Raw genomic sequence first — 18,794 nt, forward strand, 5'->3', positions numbered from 1 at the left:
AAAAATTACGAAAACATTTGAAACAATATCCGAATCGTATAAAATGTTCAAAAAAGAGAAAACAACTGTATTTTTTCACAATCTACTACTTTTTCACATTAACTAAAGCTATTCAATGTATCTAAAGTGTGCAAAGTGTTGGCAATGTGTACAGTATTACAGTACAGTCTTTTCAAAGAGAACAGTTATTTCAGAGTCTGTTGTACAGCTGAATATAATTACAAGTACCTGGTGTGTGTTTCACATGTATTTGGCATGGCAGAGGGATTTCGCAGACCTGATCCTCTTATGTTTGATAATAATTTTACTGAAAACTGGAGAGTGTTTGAGCAAGAATATGATATTTTCATACAGGCTGCTTTTCTTGTTAAAGGCGCACATACAAAAGTATTTATTCTGCCCAATTTAGCTGGGTCAGAAGCCATTGAGACAGAGCATTCATTTATGTATGCACCTGCTCTTTATGCAGAGATGGGGGGAAGACATTGTGGTACAGGCAGAAACGTGAGAAGACTCCACGTGCTTAAAATGTAAATTTAGAGAAATGTGCAACCCTCACACAAATATTACAGTGGAAAGGCACTATTTTACACAAAAGCTCAAAAGACTGGTAAATGTTTGCAGTATATATAACTGACTTGAGAAACAAGTCAAAAATGTGCAGATTTGATGATCAGAGAGATGAGTTGATAAAAGACAAGCTTGTGTGTGGCATTAATAATGATACAATGAGAAAGATTTTGCTTTGAGACAGTGACTTAAGTTTAAACAAAACCACTGAGATTTGGCAGATATATGATCTTATAGAAAAGTACACAACTATGCTTACAAATGATAACAACATGCTTGCAGCTTCCTCCAGCATGAATGTTGATAGTATGCAGCACACTACGGCTGACATTTGAACCCATCAGAATCTTAGTTTCTTTGGTGTCACTGCCCACTGGATTGACTGTGATGCATTTCAAAGTAAGACAGCTACTTTGTCATTCTGCAGATTACAGGGGGAGACATACATATGATCTCACAGTATTATCTCTTGAGAGCATTCCCATCAAGTACAAAATAGATCAAAAGATGTATGCAACAATTATTGACAATGACAACAATTTTGTAAAGGCTTTCACTGTCTTCTTGGAATGTGAGAGAGCTGAAACTACAACCATTCTGTCCCACGATGAGGATGATGATGGTGAAGTAATTTACAACAGCGTGACAGCTGTGTTGAGTCAGTCAAGGCAAAGCTAGAACACCTATTCACTGCCTCCCCATCTGAGATGTGCAGCATACACATTGAATCTGAGATGTGCAGCATACACATTGAATCTGAGAAGTGCAGCACACACATTGAATCTAGTTGCCATACAAGATGCTGAATATGCTTGTAATGATGCACAGTATAAAAAGATCATGCACCATGGCCAAATGCTATGCTGCTTGGAACAAAGCTAGTCGCAGCACCCAAGCTGCTGAGGTGGTTCGAAATAGGTGTGATCTGGCATTGATTATTCCCAATGTGACATGATGAAATTCCACTTTCTATGCGATGGAGAGAATTTACTTCATTGCAACTCAGGGTGAAGTCTTGCTGAATGAGATATATGAACAGATTGGAATTGCCATCTTCAAGCCTGCAAAATCACCTTTGTTGCTGAGTTTGTGCATGCAATGCAGCCTCTGGCAATGGCTCTGAACATCCTGCAGTCAGAGCTGAAAAGCTTCATGGGAATCCTGATCCCCTCCAATACATGCCTGAAAAACAAGTTGTCCAACATCAGGCAGTCTGTAAAACTTGTTGTGCCACTACTTGATGCTCTTCTTAAAGGCACTGAGGCTCGGTTCAATCACTTTCTGGAACGTGAAGAGCTCATTCTGGCTAGCATAGAGCATCCACAGTTCTGTTTGTGATGGATGGACAGTGAAGAGCAGAAACTCAGAAGCAAGGCTCTGCTCCTTGATGCCATGGAGAAACTGGATGAACCTGCACATGGGTCATCTGAAGTTTCTTCATTAACTGCTGAAGACAGCTTCTTCAGCATCAGAGTCAATGCCAGCCAATGGCAGCATATCTTCTCAGATAGACATGTTTCTGGCTGACCCTTCCAGACAAATATCTTCTCTCAACAGTTACCCTATAGTCAAGAAGATATTTCTGAACACTAATACAACTCTACCAGCTAGTGCACCTGTTGAATGCATGTTCAGTCTTGGTGGACAAGTGCTGACTGCAAGAAATAACAGACTCACCGATGAACACTTTGAAAGGTTTCTCCTTCTTCGAGCCAACAGAAATGTGCAGTCATTGTGTAATCATTGTGAATAGCTATACAAAGTGATATTTTGGTTGACGTTGTGTTAACAGTCTTGTTGGACCTATATGACATTTTCTGTAAGCATTTTTGCATCCTCAGCATTAGTTTTAGCAGATTAGCCTAATGTACATTGTTGAAAATTTGATGGGTTGTAACTTGTTATGGGTCTTGCGTTGCTGGCTGTGCATACTTTGGTTTAAGTTTAAAATTGTGACTCTGACTATAAAGATTAGTCTGTAGGACTTTGTAAACTGTAAAATGCTATTCATCATTATTGTAACACTGTGTATACAACTTTAATACACTTGTATTCATGTGCAGTAAGCACGTATTCCTCACACAAAAGTAATGTGTGAGTAAATCTGAATATGAGAATTGATAAACTATACTTACGTAAAAGTAACTCAGCAGTAACTAGTTACTTTAGTTAGTAACTAGTAATAGTAATATATTACTTTTTTAGAAAAGTAATAAGTAAAAGTAACATATTACTTTCACTTAAAAGTAACTAGTAGTAAAAACGTATTACTTTTATAAGTAACTAGCACAACACTGTCTGTCTATCTATCTATCTATCTATCTATCTATCTATCTATCTATCTATCTATCTATCTATCTCAGATTTTATTATAAAATGTAATTTATTTAGAACAAGTTTACCAACATCACATTTCAAAACAGCAGAGAAAGCAAATGCATAATTTGCATCTCATGAGAACCCTTCAAAGGCTATTTCAGAATAACAAAAAACAACAACACTAGTGATGCAGCCAAGGAAAATAAAAAAATGAATCACAATATGCAGTACAAAAACAAAGAAATTAGCTAATTACTGTCCACTAATTATTTAACTTATCACTGTATTATAACTGCCATATGATTATTTGAACCTAAGATATTTAAAACATTGGGAAGTCCCTACTCACAACAGCAACACTTCCAATGTTGCAAGGCACACAAAAAAATCAACCTTAACATGAGAGCAAGTCCCCAACCCTTAATATTTATAAATCTCTATATATCTATATATGTATATCTGTATATGTGTGTATGTAAGTATCTATGTCTCTATATCTCTGTCTATCTATATCTCTGTCTCCAACTATATATCTATATGTATATCTCTACACACAGACACTCTCCATGATCACACAGCACCCCACTGACTTCTTTAATAATGGGTGCTAACTCTAACCATAATGCTACCCTTCCCTCAGCCCTAACCATACACTTTACCTTCATAAAAGCCTGCCCGAAATACCATCACTATTTACCACTATTTGATGAATTTGAGGCTAGTGTTATGGGGGGGGGGGGTAGTGCTGTTATCAGGAGAGGAAGTCTTGTTTATTTATTTATATTTGTTTTCTGGGGTAGAGCACGGATCTCCATGGACCTTTTTTAGACTCAGTCCAGCAGTGGTGTCTGGTTAAGTGATTTGCTCAGAGTCACAGTAAGGCAGTGGAAATAATTTTCCTTTCTTGATATTATTTTATTCGATATTTTGCATTTTCAGTATAGTGCATGTTTGAACTTGTTTTGTCAGTATATATAATCTGTAATGCATCATAAGCAACACTAACGGCATTATGATATCTCAAAATTCTGGACAGACCATGGAATGAAATAGTTGTTGTGCTGTTTCAGTTCAAGAACAGTCAGCATCTCATCTGTGTTGACTACTGTTTATGGCATGCTGAGGCCATCAAAGTGAAAGATGCTACTTCATAATCTGTCATCTAACTGATGAAATCCATTTTTCACTCCACGGTATCCTTCATAATCTTATCTATGATAATGAGCCACAGTGTGCATTTTCACAAAGATGAGAATGTCAGTGCCCAGATGAAGCCCTGACTGTAATCCAGTTGACCTATATTTGGTTAGTGGCTTGGGTGATGGAGGAACAGCATGGGAAGAGAAAAGGAATGTGTCATTTGCTGTTCTGATGACACCTATCAGTTTGTAGGTGATAACCCACAGGTTTGCGCCTAGCAAGCTAATGCAGCCAGTGGTTTTCACTTAGCTGGGAAGGTTGGCATGTGTGGTAGCAAGCATGTGTATCCACTGAAGATGCAGATACAGAGCTTGGAGCCGCCCATGGGGAGTGAAGGTAAAAGTGAACAGGAGCAGCAGACTATCTCCTACCTTCACCCCCCAGGTAAATAAATGAACCTATAAAGCTACCCAGACACGGAACAAATGGGCCAATGGGCTTACATACCATCTGGGGTTGCTTGGCTCAAACACCCAGGGATCAGTAAATGAGTGAAAGGGGCACAGGATATTGAGCCACTGGAGGAATCATGTTGGTCAAAAAGTCCTGAGAATTTTAGCACAAAACTCCTTCACCAAAGTATCTGCATTCTAATGCAGAATTAAATGCCTTTTTCCAATTAGTGAAAAAAAATTGCACGTTTCAAACAAGACTGTTATCTAGTTATTCTTGAGTTTAGAAACACTTCACTTCAATCTACAGGACTTTCAGTTTTGCAACATTTGAGGAAGAGGAGAATGAGGAGAAAGTTGTCAACATCATCAGCTCGACTTCAGCCAGAGAAAATGCCAAATGTGCAGTCAGAATGGCTCAGAGAGCTCAAGAAAAACAGATCAGCTAAGACACTACTTATACTGAAACCAGAAAAGACTGTTACAATACAGAACTGAACTGACAAACAGTGTAACAGGAAGGAGTTGTAACAGATCATGCAAACACTCCAAAGTCTTGCATTATCAAGATGAAGGATGATATAGAAGACACTTGTATGTCACTGGAGTTCTCATCCCAAGATAAATGTGTCGAAAAAAGTTAAGGGACAGTTACAGCCATTAAGTCAAATGCCACAATTACCATACCAAGAAACTGTTTTCAGTGTTCAGCTATCCTGATCATGACATTATATCAGCAAGTCCCTAATCTGTTGTACCTGATGATAATTGGTTTCTGGCTGTAACTGTTGAAACAACGACTTCCTCATCATTTAATAGTGATGTTAGTTTACTAGATTTGGTAGATTAATTGAAGGGCCTTCTATGTGGAATACTACGACAGCAAAAGCTGAGTAACGTTGCTGTTATATTTACTGCATACCATTTAGTCTACTGATGTTTCATATATATATATATATATATATATACTCACACACACACACATATATACTATAGATACAGATATGTATCCATATATATATATATATATATATATATATATATATATATATATATATATACATATATATATATATATATACATAGATTCGTATCACTTCACTGAAAGACCATTTCACTGACACCCATTTCACTGAGACCAAATCACCTAAAGTTCATTTTACTGAAAGTTCATGTCACCTAAAACTCATTTCACTGACAAGTAGTACTCTCTGGCAAGTCAAAGGTATATGTAGTGCAATCCCGGTTTTAGTATATATAGTTGGGGTGTGTGGGGGGCACAGCCCCCCCACATCGGGGGTGTGGAGGATGTAGCCCCCCCCCACTTAATTTGGTTTTCTGTTGTCTGGTTTTGTTTTACATTATTTGGTAAAACCCAACTAGGTGGGGAGGGCTACACCCCCCACCCCCCAATGTGAGGGGCTGAGCCCCTCACCCCCCTAACTATATATATATATATATATATATATATATATATATATACTAACACCAGGATCACACTACAGTGGGGAAAAAGACATATAACTTTGACTTGCCTTAGAGTACTACTTGTCAGTGAAATGAGTTTTAGGTGGAATGAGTTTTAGGTGAAATGAACTTTAGGTGATTTGGTCTTAGTGAAATGGGTGTCAATTAAATGGTCTTTCAGTGAAGTGATACAAATCCTTATATCTATATCTATAACTATATCTATATTTATATACACTCAAAATTGAGATCTCCTTACCTGGAATAGGCTTCTTTGTTACCTTTGCTTGGACTTCCGAAATGCTGCTGTTACTTCCACAAGTGAGTCTCGAGTCTCCTGACGTCCATGCCTTTACTTTTCTAGGATCACACATCTGGAAAATGCTACCTAGATGAAACAGGGATTCTTCAGCTTGAGTGGCCTTAAAAGGATCATTTAAGTCTTGTCGTTTTGTTACACAACTAAAATGTTGTTATAGTTAACTGCTGGTATAGATTTGACCTTTATTGTATTCACTTTACAATGTTTAACACAATCTTATGATAGTATACTTACAACTTTAGTATAGTTTTTATTTCTGATAGCTGTTTTTCTACTTTATACTTTTGATTTATTGTATGGTATCTTTGTAAAGTGTTTTGTTTTTAAGAAACTAAATAAACCTAAACTTTTGTGCATGTATCTATTAAAAATGATGTGCATGGCATGTGATTTCTGCAGTTTAGTACATCTGCAGCGTTTCTCCCCAGGCCTGTGCTGGAAAGGGTCTCTGTCCCAGTCAGACTTTCCCAGTAAGCAAATGTTAAATAAATAAAATAAAGCATAGAATATTTTACTATATCTTTTCTCAATATTGCATTTAGCTTAGGGGAGAAATGCAATGTAAAGTGCAGTCTGTCTTTAAGTATCCCATAAGACTACAGTGAATGTGGATGTCATGTGTTGCAGTCTTACCTCTTCAGTTGCTATCATGTCAGTAAAGATAATGGTTGCTTACCTACTGCCTTTCTTTTGCCATCAAGCAAGTTTACATTGACAACATGCCTGAATGTGTAGCCTAGAAATAGTGCAATGACAGCTCTACTTTGAGTGATTCTGCAGACACTTGGTGATGTTTAGAAGTATAATTATAGGAATACTGATAAACAGTGAACTAAAGATAGCAGACTAACAGATCAAATAAGTTGCAGCCAAAAATAATATGCTTTGGCAACCCCTCTATTACAGAGGACTGCACCCCTGTACACAAAGTATTATAACTAACACTTACGTCAACAAACCTTAAGAAAAGTTATGACATGTTTTGTGGTTAACATGCTCAGTGCATTCATCTTCAATAAATGGGTTTCAGGTAGTGCAAGTAAGCACATCCTCATTATATGGAATGAGTTTGGCATTGTGCAATTATCTGTACTGTTGAAACCAAGGTTAAGACATAGAGATTCACTAGTGTTGTTTAATTAAGTCAGGGCTGTTCTAAAGCATGAAGTATTTAACAACTGAATAAAGTCAGAGAAATAATTACTTATGACTAACTGTATGATATGTATTATCTGACAGCATAGTACTTAACAAAGGAAGGTTCTGTTTGGTAAAGGGCTAATTTAGAACGTCAGCTTTAAATTTTGTAAAACCCCACATGAAGTTTCATTTTTTTTCAAAATATTCATGTCCTCTCTATTTCATTCATTCCAGACATTCCAGTGCACCTGTCCATTACCCGTTCTACCTGCTACTCCTTCCTCCCCCAGACTTCTCCAAGTGAGCTGCAGTTGGCATGGATCTTAAGGGGATCTTGTGGGGTAGTGCTGCCAATGGCTTCTGCTGCTGAGGGGGGTTATTATGACCTACCATTATTTCCATACCTCTGTGTAAAGGCTCCAGGGCCATTAGCCTAGTACACACCTATGAACCTATGAACAAGGTCTGAGGGCTACTTACTTCCCTCTCTGGACCACGTCTCTCTTCAGGGAGCATCTTTGACAAATACCTTCTCCCTGAATGGGCACTCCCATCTCTCTGCTAGCATCTCTGATGCCCAAGGTCACCTGGTCCATAGTTAGGGCTTTATCCTGTTATGCCACAACACTGGTCAATTTCTTTTAAATGTCAAGAAAAGTAGATACAAAATGATTTTCATTATCATAATTTGGGGAAGATCCCTTTCAGGGTGTGTTTTATATTAAAAAAATAAATAAACAGGCTGATTATTTAAAGAACAGATTCTATCATGACTAAGACTTAAATAAATCCAGCCTGTTGTAGATCTAGTCAGCCTTTCAGCAGGAGTAAGGCTTTCAGTTTTTAAAAAAAGTACTTTAAACCCTAATTAGAAAAACTGTTTGGGAAAGCTATCTCTGAATGCTTTTCTTAATACCTGATCTTGGAATGTGGGTTGCAAATAGATAGGTAGTATTTTCCTTAACTAGGATTTAGTTTTGACCTAATCAGAAGTAGTGTGTGAGGGTGGGTACTTGCTGTTCTAAACTGCACTTTTACAGCCCTTTTTATATTGTTTGCCATGAACAGGCTGTTTTAAAATTAAACAATGTGTATATTTTCCACACCCACTTTTAAGTATATAAAAGTTAATATTTTATTATTGTCAAAAGAACTGCTTACTGAACCTATCATTTCCTCTGGGTAGTTTCCCATTAAATCTCATTTATGCCTTCTCCATACAATTTGGCTTATAAATGCTAGTGTTTTAAAATATTTAATTGAGTGTACATGCATGAGTTAGCCTGGCATTTCTCCAGAGGGCACAGATATTTAAGTGATATTTCAACAAATCAGTTTTATGCATCATACTGTGCATGTCCTCCCTGCGGTCATGTGGCGTTCGAAAGACATGCGTGAATGGGCGTGCCTTCGTTGAAGGTTGGGCATCGGGCTGGCACCTCTGCACCATAAAAATCGACTGCCAATCATTAGCGGACCGGAGTTCCGCTGTGGCGACCCCTAACCGGGAAAAACCAAAAGAAAAACAACAACAACTGTGACAAAGGACTGCCAGTACAGCTAACTGGAATTCTGTAACTAATTATATGCCATTTGTGAATATCAATATGAATCATATACAGTAAGACACATGTTACAAATGTATTAGAACTGTATGTCAGGTGTATATCAAACTGCTGGTACATAAGTGTGTGTTGAAAAGGTTTCTGCAAAGTGCTTAAAATGTAACCACAGCATGACCGACTGGAATAGAACATAAACTATTGTAACTGTTTAAATGTATATATTTTAACAGTAGAAACTGGGATACAGAAGGTTAACTTCAGAAAAACTGCTGAAATTAAATTACTTTATGCCTGAGCCATAAAACAGATGTTATCTTTCAGTTTCAGTGCAGCAACAGACACAATGTCTGTGCTGAAAAGCTTTCTGTATTGTCTTGGACATGTTTTATTGTTTTATGATTTCCAGGATATACAAAGTTCTGAGGGAAAGCCCTTGCGTATGTATTTTCACAGGTAGATGCTAAATACTGCTAGCTTTCAGCAGTGGGGGTTTTACCTGGGACAGAGTCAGATGACAAGAAATTATGTCATTCTGCAAGGTATCCCAGCAGTATTATTTGAAATATTAATTTAAGAACTCTCTGAGTGAGAGACTGAGTATTCTGTATTCTGTCTGTGACCTCACCACATCAGCTAGAGGATTTATTCACCACATCTGCCTTGCTGCTCTAATTAAGTAAGTGTACTAGGTTACAGTAATTCTCTTGGATACAGTCAAGAATATAGCAAAGCTTAATTTAGATGTTTTTCTTTATTTATTTGAGACTGTCCTGCAATGTTGTTTTAAACAATTCCTGTGATTTTGAACTCTGATATCACTGTAAATATATAGTGAGTGTTTTCTTATTCTTTAGTATTTATTATTAAATATATTTAAACCTTTCATTGTGGCTGATCTGTCTAGACATATTTAAGTTCTGAGAGTACTTGCATATTTATTTGGTGACACTGTGTTGGCCACTCCTAATAGCCTTGCTCTTGGTCAAACTGTCATTTGTATTGATAGTAACATTACACAGTAAGATTGGACACCCTTTTGTTAAGGGCCTTAAAGTAGCTGATAAAGAGTTGGCTGGTGGCGGCAATAACTACCTTATAGTCTGGGCAGAAGGGGGCATAGGTAGTAAACCTGTACCAGGCTTTCTCAGGTGTGTGTGTGTGTGTGTGTGTGTGTGTGTGTGTGTGTGTGTGTGTGTGTGTGTGTGTGTGTGTGTGTGTGTGTGTGTGTGTGTAAAACAAATCCTCAAAGAGTGAGTGTGCATGTCAGCTACTTGGGCAGGGACAAGAAGCACTGGTTGGACAGAGAGGGTGCTGGAGGTCTTGGCTTGGCAACTCAGATGAGATCTCAACTCTATAGCTGTGCCAGTGGGGAGTCTTACTGGTGATCTGGAGAATGAGGGAGAAACCATTCCTGGACTGACTGTGGTCTCTGTGTGCTCTTAAAGGAAATTGCACTTGATGCAGAGAGCTGCATCTGGAAATACTGTGTGTGCACCTGTCATCCTCCCAATGTACGTCCCCCACTGGTGCCAGTGGTGAGGATTAAGGTTCCTTGATTATTGTTGCCAGTAGTGGGGTGTCACACATACCATTTAGGGATAATGCTTAATGCTTGCTTACACACAGAGAATCTCATAGAAACTTGCTGAAAAACAATCAACAATAACAATGAACTTATAAATATTATTTTCTTGATGGAGATGAAATGCCCCAGAGTATAAAAAGATCCAAACAAACGGTAAAAAGGGTACACCAATGAACCATTCAGTAAAAAAACTCTAAGAAAGACTTAGCCAAGCTACAGTCTTCACTGTGCAACACCTTAAACCTCTTGCAAGGTACATTCAGGGAAATGACACCAAATCTCATTAGCTATAGACATACCATACTTTGGATGTTTTGTGACCTTTACATTATACTGTAAGTGGTTTGTTTGGCTATACTTTAGAAACACATGACTTAAAATTCAGTCTGATGCCCACAAACATTAAGGTGTCTGGAATATATCCCAAACATCTAAGGAAAAGGTAAAAAAAAATGCAAAGACAAGCAATTCAGTAAAAACTACAAGAAAGACTCAGCCAAACTAGAGTCTTCATTGTGTAATACCTTAAACCGGGTCTATATTAGATGAACGAAAGGTCATCTTAGCGAACACTCACAATAGCGAATATCCAGGTACTCGAAACTGCACTTGTGGGGGGCTGCACCCCCCAAATATATATTCTAACTCCGAGATCGCACTACAGTGAGGAAAGGGCAAATATTCCCATCTTCACTGTACAGCGATCTCACAATTGCAGTTTCGAGTTTGCAATATTCGCTCATGTGAGCGTTCGCTAAGATGAACTTCCATTCATCTAATATAGACCCCTTAAACCATATGTAGTGGAGGCCCATGGAATATATGCAAATTAATATATTTCTATAATGTGATCCAAAACTTGAAACACGTGTTTATAGCTATGTTTTCATGTTCTCATGAGTTGAAATTCTACAATTTATAGGTGACTAACAAATCTAATTTGTAGTCATTGCTTTACTTGTGTTGTAAGTGTTTTAAGCAGATTTCTAGCTTTGTTGCACTAAATAAAGTAAACAACATGTACAAAGGGTGCTAAATACATTCAAAAATGCAAATTCCATGAAATAGCTTATTTTTTGGCATTTGAACACCCAGTTAATGGCCTAATTATTTTACATGGATTTTTTCTAGAAATTAGGAAAACAGTGACCTTGATCAAAATGCAGGGTGTACAACCCTAATGGCAGAGAAGAGAACATAAAACTGAGTTTTCAAAAGACAAATCACCTCCCAAAATGTGACCTCTCTGAAGTCAGTCACTTTATTAGTTTATATTGTGGATTTGCCTTCTAAGTCAGTGAGCCCTTTAGTGGAAGTGATATAGGGAACAAAAACTCCATGTACAGTGACAAAGCTATAACATTAGCTAAATAAATGCAAATGTATACATAAAGTTAACTGTTGTAAGCAATTTGTGCTTAGTGGTATATAATGTGGTTGAAGTGTAGTATTCTAACATTACTGATTAAGACTTGTGTAAAGAAACAGGAGTATGCAGGTAAGTATACAGAACAAAATAATACATAATAGATTAATAAGTCATTCCAGGCAGTTAGTAGCAGAATACCTATTCACAGACACACAGACACAGACACACACACACACAGACACACACACACACACACACACACACACACACACACACACACACACACACACACACACACACACACACACACACAGACACAGACACACACACACACACACACACACACACACACACACACACACACACACACACACACGTGTGTGTATGTATGTATGAATGTATATATATATATATATATATATATATATATACATATATAATTTTTTTTTCACACAAGTTATAGCTTTGAGAACAAAGATTCTTACAAAGAAAGGAGAATTGAAGAAAAGAACTGAGCTGGGTGACGATATTAAATTTGACTGTCTTACTAATTCTTTATGTTTAAAAGTATACCAATTGTTTGCTGTATTATATTCTGTTAATTTAAATGTAACCGATATTGGTAAGATGTTTTGGGAAATTCTGTTACTTTTAGTATTTGATTATAATGTATTTATGTATGGTGGTTGTTGTAGCAGTTCCTTTCTAACGGTGACAATATTGTATCACTCTATTTTAAGATTTATTACTGCTGTTACTTTTAGTATTTTATTATAATGTTTTTATGCATGGTGGTTGCTGTAACAGTTCTTTTCTAACTGTGACAATATTATCAGTCTATTTTAAGATTTATTACTGGATTATCATATCCAGGTCCTCATTGTGATTAGTATAATACAGCGTTTTCTGCTCACTTCCCTTTACTTATAAACATCCTACCAGCAGGTGAAATTGTTTACTATAAGAACATGGCCCAGTCATTTTGTATAATTTAAAATAGACTTCTATAGTCAGTAAACAGTCACAAGATGACTTGGAAAGAGCTATAAAGAGATGTAAAGTAAACAAGAGCTTTACTGTTGCAATGATTTACTGAATCGTGTAACAAAATATGTGCTATTTAGCATTAGGAAGCATTCAAACAAAATTACACAGCATATTGGCATTATAATACTGCTATGTCTCTTTAATACATGGTGCCCACATTCAAACATCTCTATCTTCAGTTAACATTCAGATCCCATATAGAAAACCTAAAAATTCAAATAAACAGTTATGTGGTTCTGGGGGGAGCAGCCCGTGAACATAAAAGCAGTGTAAGTTTTTGCCCTGCAAACTCATAACTAATTTTAGTGGTTTTAAGTGCCTTTAACTCCATGGAATTCCACAGTACATGATGGGTAATGGTGAAGATTCAAATCTAATTAATAAATGCCAAATCTGGTAACACAGATGGATAAAGTCCTGATTATATCCTAGGTGACCCAAGTTTTATTAATGGCTGAAGTATCAGATGGAGCTGGCAGGTGAGGATGAGCATGCTTATCTAGGGGGTGGCTCAGGTGTAGCCAGCTATCCACTGGCACAATCCCTCAAAGGAAGGATGATGATACAAATGCATGATCTGGGGGTGGTTGTTAGGCTCACCAAGCCACCACCTGGTTATAGCTTCAATATGAGTAAGCAGGCATGAGCACTTGCATAGGAAAGGCACTGTGAGCCTCTACAGTAACATAGAACACATGTCCACTTGCTCATGGGTGAGGTTAGTCCTTCACAAATATCCTCATTGTCAGTGAGAGGATAATACACCCACATGGCTGTCTGAATGTAGGCCTCTTCTCTACCTGACCTTGAGTGAAATTCCCAGGTACATGAACAGTTCGGTGGCATGGGGCAAAAATCACATAGACAGTAAAAAATAAAATCGAATAAAAGATATGACAATTAACTACAGATGACAGGTTACTTATGTTTTTTTGAAAGACTATCCTTACAATGTGAGACACACAGACCCACAATGCAGCCACTCAGGACTAAATGAATGAAAATGTCTCTGATCCAGAAGTTGCATTTTAGAGGCATTCAGCAGTGCTGAATGAATATCATCAGACTTTTAAAATCAAAGCAACTATACCAGCTGCAGCAACAAAAACTTTGTGATTTAGAAAATCACTAATACAAAAACAATGCTACAATAATGGGAATGCCAGAAGACATACCAGAAATGGATCTATGAATGTTTTTCATTCATGTTTTCAATATATTATGTGCTTCCCTTGGAATGGCATACTCTGTCTGGGTACATAAAGGTGGATATTTAACAGGTCCCTAGCATGCATTTATGGCACCTGTGTTACCAGAGCTGGCATTCTTTACAAACAAAATAAGGGGTGATCACAAATCACAAACATCACAAGGGAGTGTCTCAGAACAAATCCATCCATCCATCCATCCATCCATCCATCCATCTATCCATCCACAACCCCTTTTCCCATATTTGCACATGGTGTTGGGATGTCACTTCAACAGTGACAATCATTTAGAGCCAAGGTTCACACCACCAGGTGGTTTGGGCTTTTTCAAGGATTTATTTTTGTAGTCTAAAGAAATAACGAGACTGAAACATTTTGGTGAAGTGGGACTTCAGGCTTGGATCACATATCCAGCAGTACTGCACTGTTGGTCTCACTGCTGGAAAATGACTTTCCATTCCATTGAAGAAGTAAACCACTTTCTGTTAATGAACTTTGAGTGCAGGAACCAAGATCCTGATTTGGGAGGCCTGTGTTTGGTTTTGGAGATCAACTGAGAGGCATCTATATAAGGCCCACACCCCAGCCCCAACTCACTGAAATTTAATTCAGCGAAGAAACCAATGACAAGTTCAGAAATGTCTCCATGGGACCAGGTAATCAATGTGGATAAAGCAATTCTTCATGGAAAGTGTAACAGTAAGAGTTACTTAAGATAAAGTAATGGCATAGGTTACAGTCCCAGAAGAGCTGAGATCACTGGTTAGGTTAAAAAGGTAAACTTTCAGAACATAAAAAATAGAAACAAATCACTCAGTAGGCCTTGCCTGATACAGACGCACTGGACAAAATAATTTTCTTGGGACAATAAAGATCCAGATGATATGATTCTGGATTATGAAAATATGAATGTTTATACTGATAAATTTCAAGTACATCGCAGGGCTTCTGGATGAGAAACCACTTTAGGTTGGCATTTATGTAGACTACTGGAGTGTCTTGTGTTGTAGGTGATATATTACCCAATGTTAAAAAAATCGTGTTCAAGTGTATCCAAAGACTAAAAAGCAAACAAGTCGATATTAGCACTTTCATTCACTGATTTATTACGTGAACTTCCTCAGAAAAACAGTTCCACTCATACATTCTTCCTTTTATACTTGATCAACAGGAAATGACATCAAATCCACTTCAAATATATACATATGTATAAAAAAACTATTATATAGTTTAAATTATTATTAAATAAACTAACTATTTGTTCAATAAAAAACATTTTAAATTTATAGACTCATTGAGTCCTGGATATTTATCAGCCACTAAAAACAACTGCCATAACGTTTCTTTACATTCCAGTGCATTATTTAAATCACTACCAAAAATAATTTCATTGATCTTATCAACTACAGAAAATTCAAATTTCTTAAAATTGCTACAAATCAGAGCATGCTTGGCCAAGGAATTATTTGTATCTTTGTTTTTAATGGCCAAATTGTGCTCATAAACTCTACGTTTTAATGTCCTGATGGTTTTTCCAATGTAATAGTGGTCACATGATGCACAACAAGCTATGTAAACAATATATTGTGTATTACAATTATAGTAATCTTTAGCCCACATAGTATAATTAATGTGTTTTAAAGTTACAAAAGAACTATTGCTGATGTATCTACACTGCTTGCAATTTTTACAAGCATAAGTGCCTTTTTTTGTACTAACTACTCTGGTTGCCATATTAATTTTCCTGTTATCTGACTCTACCAAAGATTTTATGTTTGACATCTTCTTATAAGTAAATTGTGGTCTTGTACCTATTTTAGCTATGAGTTCTTTGTTACCCAACAATACCTTCCAATTGTTGACTATTATTTCTTTTATACACCACATCTCATTAACAATGTGCAAAGGGAATGCTATGTTGTAATCTTTCACTTCTGAAGTATTCTTTTTTGTACAGGAACTCACTAATATATCTCCTGGTTTTAAGATGGGCTTGGCTACACCTTGTCTCAATACTGACACTTCTTGTTCTATTTTTTCCAACAACTTCACATCGTACCCTCTCTGTAAAAACAATAACCTAAGAAATGCCATCTCTCTAATAAATGTTTCATCATCTGTAGTTAACCTACTTAATCTGATGATTTGTCCTTTGATGACACCTTTTTTCATGTGTTCAGGATGTAAACTATCCCTGTGTAGGTACTGATTGGCAAACACTTCTTTCCTATAAATTTTACTGATGAATGTATCATTTTCTTTATCTATACTTAAATGTATATCTAAAAATGAAATACTTTCACCAAAACCACTAATTTTGAATTCCAAAAAAGTGGTTGTCTTATTCAAGTCGTTCACTAACTCTAGAAATTGTTCATATGTACCTGTCCACAAGAAAAACAAGTCATCAATAAATCTATAGTAAGCCTGTATTTTAGAAAAATAACGATGTTGTATCAAAAATTTCAATTCCCAGTTGGCCATTACCATATTAGCAAAAGATGGTGCCACTCTTGCACCCATGGCCACACCTGAGATTTGCTGATATATATTTTTGTTGAATCTAAAAAAATTGTTGTTCAACACTAGCTCCATTAAACTACATATGGTGTTAACTTTGGTACTCACCAATTCTGTATTATTGGTTAAATATTCCCTCATAAATTCAATGCCTTGTTCTGAATTTATAGAGGTGTACAAGGACTTCAAATCTAAAGTCCCAAACTTCGTAGATCCCAATGCCTCTTTTACATTCCTAAGATTTTCCAACAAATGCCACAAATCTCTTAAGTAAAAACGTGATTTCTGTACTATTGGATTCAATATATAATCCAACCAAATAGTTATATTTTCTGTCATGGAATGTCTGGCAGAGATAATAGGTCTAAAAGGTGGATTAAATTGGTTTGTCTGTATTTTAGGGATACCAAAAAGAGTGGCCAATTTTGGATGCTCTACTGTTAAGTATTCATAACTTTCATAGTCTAACTCTCCTTGACTGAACATATCAAACAAAATGATGTCCATTTGTTGAAAACTATGCTTAACTTCATTTGTATTTACTTTTCTATAGACATTTTTGTCTCCTAACATAGCTAACATAGAATCGTCGTAATCTTTAGTATTCATGACCACTATTTTTCCACCTTTGTCAGCTCTCATAGTTCTAATAGTAGAGTTCTTACATAAATCACTTAAAGCACATTTCTCTTTCTGAGTGAGATTCTGTGGATACTCCTGTAAATGAATGCTTCTAAAGTTGCTTTCACATAAATTTTGAAAAACCTGCAAAGTTGTATGAAGTAGTGGGTTGAAAGTACTTGGTTTCTTAGGTTTCCTTTCTAATATGCTATCAGATAACTGTAAAACATCTTGCATAATATAACTTAAATTTAATTTTCTCAAGTGTAACCTAAAATCTACCAAAAGTTTTTTTCTATTCATACTGATGTTGGGTATGAAAGAAAAACCTTTCTTTAAAACATTTTCTACATCAGGTGAAAGAAAAAAATCAGACAAATTTATAACATTAATGGCAAAATCATTTACATGATTCCCATTGTTAGATGTAACTGTCTCATCTACCACCTGAATTTCTTTTGGTTTTGATTTTTCTTTTTCCCTTTCCCCTTGTACTGAGTGGTATAGTACCACTTTCGAGTCCGTTTGTTTTGTACATTTACTACTTGTAAAGGGCCTTGATTTTGCCCTTCATTAGACTGTGAAGCAACCTGTGCATAGGTAACTTCGTTGTCACAAGACACTACTCCATTTCTATTGTTTTGTATTGTCCCATTGTTACCATTTGGAGCATCTAAAAATGTCATCAATCATATTATTCTTACTAGCATTTACAGTCTCTTTTATACTGGTGTTAGTGATAACAGTCTGTCCAACTTCTTTGTTTCTATTTCCACTATACAAAGTTCTCTGGTTGTCTGGTACTCTTTCTAAAACAACATAAGCAACATTTGTCTGGTATGCCATAATGTCTCTTTTTAATTTTGTTTTCTCGATATGATGGTTGTCCTGTGTCTATCGGCCTTCGCCTCTACTCCATTATACAATACCAAATGTTCACCAAAACAACCAAAGTTTTTTATTTTCATATCCAGAGACTGAATTATTTCTTTAACACTAGTAATCTCTTTCTGGTAATGCACTGTTAACATGCGCATCATGTTGATGCCAGTAGTGTTGTATAATTCTATCAAGTCTTTACACAAATCATCACCTGGTGTAATGCAATTCAGAAACTTCGCTGTCCGCAAACCTTGCGGAACTATTTTCCTGGTGATACATTCTTGCAAATATTTAATTTCCAATGCACTGGAATGTAAAGAAACGTTATGGCAGTTGTTTTTAGGGAGCATACTTTTTTTCTAGAGCTTGTGAGACACAAGCTGGCAGATTAAACTTTTCTAGGCAAAACTCAACTTTTTGAAGTTATTCATTTGGTAGATATAAAAGACCAGCATATTTCTGAATATGTCTCAGTGAGTTTAGGTATGTCATTAGTAGAAATTTTGACTTCAATTAAATTATGATGATGGATGCCTTATAAATTGAAAGAAAGTAATAAGCAAAACAGTTTCAAATAATTATACAGC

The sequence above is a fragment of the Protopterus annectens genome, chromosome 2.part2 (assembly GCF_019279795.1).
Source record: "Protopterus annectens isolate FY-2018-M chromosome 2.part2, PAN1.0, whole genome shotgun sequence".
In the NCBI taxonomy this organism is placed as follows: Eukaryota; Metazoa; Chordata; order Ceratodontiformes; family Protopteridae; genus Protopterus; species Protopterus annectens.